General features: G+C 40.9%; 1 long non-coding RNA gene across 1 annotated transcript; it reads right to left on the reverse strand.

Annotated features, from left to right (window-relative positions):
* Positions 1–5306: 5306 nt before the first annotated feature.
* On the reverse strand, positions 5307–9266 carry LOC104277323. The gene is made up of 2 exons (XR_717846.1): positions 9160–9266; positions 5307–6468 (listed from the first exon to the last, which is right to left on the reverse strand). It is a non-coding gene; the product is annotated as an uncharacterized LOC104277323 (long non-coding RNA).
* Positions 9267–10106: the final 840 nt, after the last annotated feature.

Genomic DNA, 10106 nt, shown 5'->3' on the forward strand with positions numbered 1-10106 from the left:
GCTTCCTGATTCACCTGCCCCTTTTTCCAGAGTTGATACACTCTTTTTTTTTCTGAGTTCTTGCAAAAGCTCCTTGCTCAACCACATCGGTCTTCCCTGATGGCTCATTTTACAGCGCATAGGGATAGCTTGCTCCTGTGCCTTCATAATTTCATTCTTAAAGTAAGCCCAGCCTTCCTGGGCCCCTTTGGTTTTAAGGGCTGATTCCCAGGAGATTCTTTGGACCAGCATCCTGAATAGTCCAAAGTCAGCCCTCTGGAAGTCCAAGGTAGAAGTTTTGCTGACGACCCTCCTAATTTCACTGCATATTGAAACTTCTATCATATCAAGATTGCTGTGGCCCAGGCGACCTCCGACCACCACATACTCCACCAGCCCTTCCCTGTTTGTAAACAGTAGGCCTAGCAGGGCACTACTAGTAGGCTCACTGACCAGCTGCAACTGGAAGTTGCCATTCATACATTCTAGAAACTTCCTGGACTGCCCTCTTTCTGCTGTGTTGCACTTCCAGCAGACATCTAGTAAATTGAAGTCCCCCATGAGAACCAGGGCTAGTGAAAGTGAGACATCTCTAAGTTGTTGAAAAAATGCCTCATCAGTGTCTTTATCCTGGTCAGGTGGTCTGTAGCAGACTTCCGCTGGGATATCAGCCTCATTGGCCTTCCCCTTTATCCTTATCCATAAACACTCCACCGTGGTGTGCCTAGCATTTAATCCTAGGCAGTCAAAGCACTCCTTAACATGTAACGCTATCCTATCACCTCTCTTTCCTTGCTCATCTCTTCCAAAGAGCCTGCAGCCATTCATTGTGGCATTCCATCTATGCGAATCATCTCACCATGTTTCTGTGATGGCAATTATATCATGGTTTCCCTGGTATACAACAGCTTCTAATTCCTCCTGTTTATTTCCCATGCTATGGGCATTGGCATACATGCACTTGAGGCGCAGTACAGACATCGCCTCCAACACTGCTCACGCCAAGTCCTATTCCTAGCAGTCCTGAGTTCGTCACATATGACACCATTATCCGCCTCAAGTGGGATGGCAGACTGAAGGCCATCCTTAGGCTCATTTCTAGTGAGCCTGGTTTTATCCCCTTCCACTGGTGAGGCTAGTTTAAAGCTCTCTTGACAAGCTCCGCCATCTCCTGTGCTGGGATCCTTTTCCTCCTTTGGGATAGATGTGTTCCATCTGTCATCAGCATACTCAGTGTCACGTAAACTTCCCCATGATCAAAGAATCCAAATTTCTAACGGTGGCACCAGTCTCTGAACCACGCGTTGATCAAGTGTATTTTCCACTCACTTTCAGTGTGTTTCCCTTCCACTAGAGGGACTGATGAAAACACTACCGGCACACCTGATCCATGTGCTAGTCGCCCCCATTCCTTAAAGTTATTTTTTATTGCATTTGGATGTCTCTCTACAACTTCATCAACACCAACCTGGACAACTAACAAAGGCTAGTAATCAGAGGGCTGCACTAGACCAGGCAGCTTCCTCTTCACATCCCTGACCCGGGCCCCAGGGAGGCAGCAGACTGCTCTGTGGGCTGGGTCTGTTTGACAGATGGGGCCCTCTGTTCCCCTCAGGAGAGAGTCGCCTACTACAATTATGCCCCTTTTCTTCTTAATTGAGGAAGTTCTAAAGCATGGGGGTGAGAGATAAGCCCTGGGCAACTCACTGGGTGGATCTTCATCTCCATCTCCATCTCCACCCACCTGGTCCTCAAGTCCCAAAGCCCCCTGCCTATTATGCAAGGGCATAATAGGGAAGGTGAGTGAGATGGGTGGGTTTTGGAGGCTACTGTGGTATTTCTGGCTGCTACAGCTGTAATACATGCTCATGCTCTGCCTACACATGGGGGTGCAAGAAGCGGCAGCCTTGTAAAGTGTTCTGATAGTCAGTGGCTGCTCTTTCCCAACGCCATCGACACAACCTACCCATCATGGTGACTTTCTTTTGATGCCTTTTTTTCTCTGTGTCTTGGGTTACAATATGTAACCAAAAATGTGTAATTCTAGTTTCATCTGTTGAAACCAGCTGGAAGACTTTGTTTTGTTTTTTTTTGTTTTTTTCATTTTTTTGGCCAAACCATTGAGTTGTCTTTTTTTTTTCCAGCATTTCTGGCTTGTCATTATGAGCTTTGTGTATTATGTAGAAAAGTATTTTTAGGAACTCTAAGGACAGCGGGGGGAACGGGGTTTTTGTCCTGCCGTGGGACCTCGGACCTCAGACGAGCCGCCGCTTTTTCTTCGCCTTGGCCGGAGAAGTGGACTTTAGCCCATCGCCACCGGACTTCTCTACCGAATCACCCGGAGCAGCATCTGCCATTCCAGCAGGACTGTAATCTGGATCTATTCGGACTTTTTTTTTGTTCCCAAGTCAGGTATTCTGACTCTGTCGGGTTCGGGGATTATTTGTCTCTTGTTGTTTTTTTTCCCCTGTATCATTACCCCTCGTAGTTTGCAATCTCTCAGTAAAGAACTGGTATTCCTATCCCCATATCTTTGTCTGAAAGCCCCATCATTTCAAAGGTACAGCAGTTCGGAGGAGTGTGTGTGTGGGTGGGAGGGATTTACAGTTCCCGGTTTCAAGGGAGGCTTTCCCCTGTCTTCTAAACCAAGACACTCTGTTAGCAAGACAGTAAGAAAATGTCATTAAGCCTGAGCTTAATAAGCTGAATTTATTAATTAATAAGACTTAATAAGCTTAATTTATTTCATGTCTTTCTGTCATTAAGGCATCAGCAATGAGAGCATCCTGGAAACAAATGCCTAAGTAGGACTGTACCCCTGTCTCCCCTTCCTCTTCTTGTGGCAGGGACAGATGTACCCAGCTGTGAGGTTCAGACGAGATGGAGCAACACAGGGAAAGGAGGAGGAGAAAAGGGACAGAAGTGCCACTCATCTAATGTATTTTTCATTATTCCTGAAAGGTTGTAAATCATATAGATGAGTTGCAAATCCACAATTTATTCGTTCACTTACATGAGATGTTCCTCCATCTTCAGTTATTTTGTCTGACTTCCAAGGCCACATCATGCATAATCAGCCTGCAGGATCAGGAGATTGGGCCCCTATATCTTTCAAGGGTTTTGTATATTTATATATTTATATATTTTATCTATTTTATGTAGAATTAGAAATTATACCTGCTGCAAAAGGTTATACTGTGTGCTGTCTTAAATAAGTCTTTACAGAAAGCAAGATAGATTTGGTTATTGTTTTACAATCACTCTGAAAACATAAAATTTGGCAATTTGCCAAATGTTCACTGTGGTGTGTTAATCAGAAATATCGAAAAAAAAAAAGAGAGAAAAAATTCTGGGCTAATATAATTCCAAGGGGGAGGGTATGTAACAGCAGTACATACTGAAAAGAATTTCCTTGCTTGCCCTAGAATTAGCTTCTACAGATCACAGAGAAATGCACTTATTTTATACTATCCATCTCAGGAGCCACAGACATAAAAGTGTCTGAGCAATAAGTTTGTCTAATGAAACAGGAGTAACAAAAAAACAGCTACGAGAAATAATTGTTAACCCAAAATGGTAACACATTTCTATTCACGAACTCCATCTGTTAGAAGGGAAAATTAAGAAAATTATCATTCTGGCTAACCCATCAATGCCCTTCCTTTAATATCTATCATCTTAGTATATGGAATTTTGCAAGTAATTTTAAAGATACGATATTAATAAGTGTCCTCATCCTTTGTGCAAGACATCTATTTGTTTTGTGGCTCTGGGGTGCGTGTGTGAGCTACAAAGACACACTTAATATCAGAATGGTATCCACATCCACAGTAACCTGAAGCACTTAAACAACACAGGCATCACATGCGAGCGCATGGCTCTTGGAACATTATCAATACATCTTCTTATTACCAGCAACTAATGACAGTCCTTTCAGCAAGGTGTGGACATTTGATAGTATTTTACATTATTTTTTTCTTTATACTATACTAAGAAATGTAGAGCCAAGAAATATTTCTGAAGAACATATCAGAAGAAACCAAGAAAGCTCTTTGCTGTAGACTTGAAACCTTTCTTATCTATACACAACCTTGAGTGTGCTGCAAAACTCTTAACCAGAGGATTTGGCACATTGACTTGTACTAAAGACATCAGAAGAATCGAGGCCAAGGGTGTTGGCTTTGACTTGGCTACTTCTAGCATCTAGAAGGCATAATGGTAACTGCACATAATCAGCACCAGGTAAAGAAATGCTTTGGTCTGATCACAGTGTCCTCTGCTTTCTTAGCACTACAGCTGTCATGCATGATGGTCTTACTTGATTGCAGGCCCCAGTCAAAGGAGTGGTGACATGGCATCCACAGGGAAACTGAGGCTTCATTGTCCAGTGCTGGTCTGTTGCAATGATCTGTGGAGCAGCTATCACTGAAATACATTTGTTGAGATATAGTTAAGCAGGAAACCAGCCTGGAGGTCATGAGAGTCTCACCATAAATCGGATGTAATGGGTTATTATGACCACCTCCAGGTGGTGCACCTGAGTCTAGAATTTATTGTAACACACTAAAAGAAAGTTGTTTCCCTTGTCAGATTCTTGGCCCTCTATTACTACTGAATTCCAAACCTGTTAAAGGAAAGAAGAGAAACCCAAAAGTTTTCCTGCAACCTCCTTTTGTTCACTGTGACATTTCAAAGCCAAATACAGTTGAGCCATTCAGCTTCTTTACAGGACACAGTTATGATTAGACTTGCTTTTGAAAGCTAATGTATTCTGAAAACCTGAGAGAAAACAACTTTCCTCCTCTGTTTCCTCAACAGAAATCTGACAAATTAGAAATAGAGTGGAAACAGGTACTGTTTGCACACAAAATGAGCTCACAACCACAATATCATGAAAAATAACCGAGTTGTTGGGAAAATACAGATATTCCTAAACACTTGCAGGTTCCATGCATCAGCAGCCACAATAGAGCAGACTCATGGAGAACTTTCCACACAAAATAAATCGACAAACAAATAGGTAGAAACCTTCAGTGGAGTGATGGTAAAGCACAGACAGGCTCCCTTGGTGCCTGCGGACGGGTATTAGCTGACGGTCAGAGTCTGGAACAGGAGGAGCAGCCAGGAGAGGTGCTGAGCTGGGCTTCAGAGCTTTTGGGACTCTGGTCATGACTAGGGTTAAGAGCAGGAGTTTAGAAAGTGCACCTGATATGCTGCATTTCTTTGGAAGAAGAGGTATTAAATTAAGATTAGATATTTTAATACGATGTATAAACTATGCAAACTCCAGTGGTACAAACCTTCAAAAGCAGCACAGATGAAACAGCTTCTTCGGATCAAAGGTTTATTTTTAATGACACAGCACTGGAAAACATAAGTTACAGATGACTTTTTGATACAGGATACATTACATATTTCAAAAGGATCCTTAAAGGTATGCTGCATAAATATATATAAGTGAAAATATATTGTGTTTATTTCTTCTCAGAGATTAGTTCTGTTTATTTCTTTAAATTTATTCAGCCAATTAAATTAAAAAAGTGTAGATTAGCATCATAACAGCTCCCCCTCCAGATTTTCTCATTGTAACTACTGCAGCTGGAAGAAGAGACCGAACACGCCTTCTCAACAGTTTAGCAGCTTTGAACATGATGTTATTCATCATCTCAGAATGAAAATTGCACATTACAAACACAGATACTGTATCATGTTTTGGCAATGGAGCGGCTAGTTTTGCTTGGGAACAAAACCATTGCCTGTAATGCCAGACAGTGAAAGAGCAATGCTTGTACCAATGATACTACACAGCCAAAGAACTACGATGAAGTCATGAAAATGCATATATATGCATATGCACTTATATATACACATAAAAGTTCTGATGTGTGTATATATATTATGCATGTCCAAAAATAACATTGCAGCATCTTTTTTTTTTTCAACACATGAAACTTATAATAGTTTGACCTCATTACTACAGGGTAACTAATTAAATCATCTGTAGTGCAACTCAATACAATACACAGTGCAGAGAAGTTAAGGTTTTGGTACTGAGGAGGCTAATTTCAGATTTCATGGGAAAGGATCAAATACAGGATCACCATAGCTCTGACAAAGCACAAACAAACCTGTTGCCACATATGTGTGAACAAATAAGGACATTTCTTTTTTATTTCATTTTTTTTCATGTACTGCTTCAGAAATTGCGAGCTTAGCTGTTTGCATTCATGCTCATTTTGATATGTTTCAACAAGCTTTGTCTGGCACCAGTCTGTAAACCATTAACAGCTTAAACTACAAAAAGGTGGGCTCCTGTGTTTCAAAGAGGTTAAAAACCTACTGATTGAGCTTCATCTCACGTTCGCCTTCCTAAGCACATAACTACTCCAGATGGCGTGTGAAGTTCTCTGGGAAAAGTCCTTTATAACTATTTGCATCTCTGTACTGAAGCCACTCGGATTCCTTAATGCCTGTCAACCAGCCAGCCTCCTGCAAGGAAAAAGACAAGAGTCTTAAACTTCAGACTCCCCCTCCGTTGCTACAAGCTTCAGACCTTAAGATGTTTCAGAGCCACAGGGCTAAAACATTTGGTGATTTTGTTAAAATGCAGCCCCTGATTTTGCACAGACCATTTTCTCTGTTCTGCCAGACTGCAATTTATTTTCTGAGACCGTGTGACTGTGAGCATACTGTACAGCCTTTAGCCCCTCTGACCCCTAGCTGAACTAAAAAATGGATAATCAGACTTCCAGGTTATCCATTATTACACCAGATCTGCATCTGCGCAAATCTCCATTGAGACTTTTTCAAAGTTGTCACAGTAATATTGGCTCTCTTGCGCAGCAAGGGAGAGCAAGAAATATTACACAGTAAGGGGAAAAAATAGTTTTCAATCAGATTTCTTCCCCGAGAGTTCTTTTCTCTCATTCATGTACTGACAGTCAGAAGAAATAACAGTAACTCCAGACATTGAAAGAACTATCTCTAGAAATTCAGAGTTAATTAATATGGATTTTTTTTCCCCCAAAACTCCTAGAAACCTAAACCAGAACTAGACAAGAAAAAAAGCGCAGACAAATCACCAGCAGTCCAAGCAATCAAAAGGAAGATTTCTTATTGGGAAGTGATGGGTTCTCTTAAGCATGATCAGTCTTACCTGGAATAAAATCAATTAACTATTTTTAAAAATTATCAACCTGTTCTCACCTCACTAACTCAGTAACTCTGTGCTTAGTTCCTTTTAAGAACAGGAGCCAGAGTTAAGACTTGAGAAACCTAATTTCTAAGGAGATGGAGGAGCTTGAGCAGATCTTCATTCACACCACCAGGCTGTGATTGCTCAGTAGTGGTTGTCTGGCTTCTCCGCCCCCAAATCAGCATCATTACAGCGGATACAGTGGATGTATGGCATTGGCTGGGTATGTGAACACATTTTGGAAGCATGTGGAATATCTGAGAGGAAGGAGAGAGGAACTGCTGCTTTCTAGCACAGACAGCATATACTGTATGAAGGAATAAACAGTTTTAGTGGATAATAACTTCGACTCAAGACTGATGGAAAAACTGAAGCCACTGCATGGGACTAGTGTGCTTCAAATGGGGAACACAGGCTGATGTTACCAGCTACATTAGATTTATGGCTTTAGAGAGGTCAATTCTGAAGGAGAATAAAGAATAACAAAGATAAAAAGGCTCTATATAAATCAGCAAAGTACCTGGAAAAAGTCAAAAAGATTAATCTTTATGGTGATGTTAAACACGAAGGGCAAATCTGTACTGAGTAATAAAGACAGGACCAGAATGGTTTCAGAAACATGAATACATAAAGGTTTATTTTCTCCACCACTGCACACCATTTACTCCAATTAATGCTAATTGAATTCTGATGCACACCACACAGGTGGAATATACTTCAAGGATTCACCAAGTGAAGATTAAGCATATTTAATGCATGACATGCTAAGAAAAAAGACTGAAGACAGAGAACAGATTTTGATATCCTTAGAGTAGCATTCTATTCTGCAAATACTGATAACAAAATCAGTTGAATAGCCCACTATGCAAGATGCAATACAATTTGAATAAGGATAACAGAATCTATCTCTATAAAAAGAGCAAAACACTCCGCTGAAAGAAAAAACATTTATTCTGAAATAAACACACACAACAATTTCTTGTCTCTTGTACTAAAAGAAAGCTCATCTGAAATGAGGAACATTGATTGTTGCCTACCTTTGGACAGCATTAACTATCAAAATAATTTCAAATTAATTCCCCAGCACTCTTATGTGCTTAGAGCATTAGTATTTAGACCTGTTTTTAAAAATATTCTTCATTCAGAGCAGTGCTGTTAGCTACCTGACTAGACAGGGTCCAGGCCCCCACCTCCCAAGCCCCAAATCAACAGGAGACTTTTCACCAACACTTCTGGCACTAACAGGTGCCCACAGAGCAGCTGATGCTCATAGTGTGCAGAATGGCCTTCTCTTTTAAAGTACTAACCAAAAATCAACTCACTTCACTGTAATTCGATTTAACATGTGGAATAAAATCATTTTAAAATTCACCTGAAACACATTGGTAAAACAAAGTTGGATGCCTGAAATATAATTGAACTGTCATTTAATTCAGGTTTGGGCTTCCAGAGCACGGAGTTAGCTTTAGAGGCATGCAGCACACATAGCAGTACCTCCATACATTTTTGCTGTACGACAGCACAATTTCTATGCAGTCTCAGTGCTCTCAGTGCATGAATTTGTATTATCTCTCCAAATCCACACACAGAAGTCCTGAACAATTTAGGGACCATGTAATCAATTCTACTGCAGTGTTAAGGCAAGATGATCTGTAGGAACAAAATGCACAGTTTCGAAGTCATCTTCTGTATTAAGCCTTTGTGTGAATATGTGTCTGTGTAAAATCCACTACAAAGTATCATAAAACTAGCCCTAGAAAATATGCTGAGGTCGGATCCTGCTTGTAGCATATATCTGAGACTTTAATTGCAGCCAACAGTGCTACTTAGTCTCAAATGAAACCAAGTACAAAGACAAAAATAAAATCTTTGTTTTCTAGCAGTAACAACATTTTAAAGAAACATTCCCATTAACTATAATCTCTGATAAAAAAAGTTGAGACAAAGAAAAAAGTCAACAGAAAGAAAGAGCCACATGTTTTTACCTGATCAGCTGTAGTCTCAGAAGGAATTACTAGTACAATATCTCCTCGTTTTAAATTAAGCTCATCACTGTTAGCTGCCTCAAAATCATGTAGAACTTCAACCTGAAGAAAATAACACCAAATGTATGGATATGATCTAAATGAAGGCATTTCCTCAACAAAATTATATCTTAAACCTTTACTGAAAAGAAATTAATAATAATGTGCCTTTTTTACACAAACATATGGCTATAGACAGATACATTCACATCACTAATCTTGACATTGTTTCATATCAAAGTTTTCTATTTGTATCCTTAGAAGCAGGGACAGCTTCAGTAAGTCTTCCTGAGGCTACAAGGGAAACCTCAAGACACTTTCACAAGGTTACTGGATCTCCCAGGATCTCATACTTCGGTCTCCTCTCAATCTCTCATTGTGGCCACTGTATATTATTCTTGCTGTAAACATCTATGGACAGATAGCACCCATTTCAACAGGTGATCAAACTTTGGCAGTGACTGAAGAACCACGCAGAGTAGAAGCAGAACAGGTCTGGGAACACCTAGAGAACCTGAAGGTGCACAAGTCCATGGGACCTGATGAGATACATCCATGGTTCCTGAAGGAACTTTGTCAGTGACTTGGATGATGGCACTGAGTGCATCCTCAGTAAGTTTGCCGATGACACCAAGCTGTGTGGTGCCATGGACTCACTTGAGGGAAGAGATGCCATCCAGAGGGACCTTGACAGGCTTGACTAATGGGCCAGTGCAAACTGCATGAGCTTCAACAAGTCAAAATGCAAGGTCCTTCACCTGGGCCGGGCTAATCCCAGGCACAAATACACACTGGGCACAGAGTGGGTTGGGAGTAGCCCTGAAGAGAAGAATTTAGCTGTGTTGATAGACGAGAAGCTCAACATGAGACGACAGTACGCTCATGCAGCTCAAAAGGCCAACCGCATC

This window comes from Apaloderma vittatum, unplaced genomic scaffold (genome assembly GCF_000703405.1).
Source record: "Apaloderma vittatum isolate BGI_N311 unplaced genomic scaffold, ASM70340v1 scaffold17407, whole genome shotgun sequence".
NCBI classification, from domain to species: Eukaryota; Metazoa; Chordata; class Aves; order Trogoniformes; family Trogonidae; genus Apaloderma; species Apaloderma vittatum.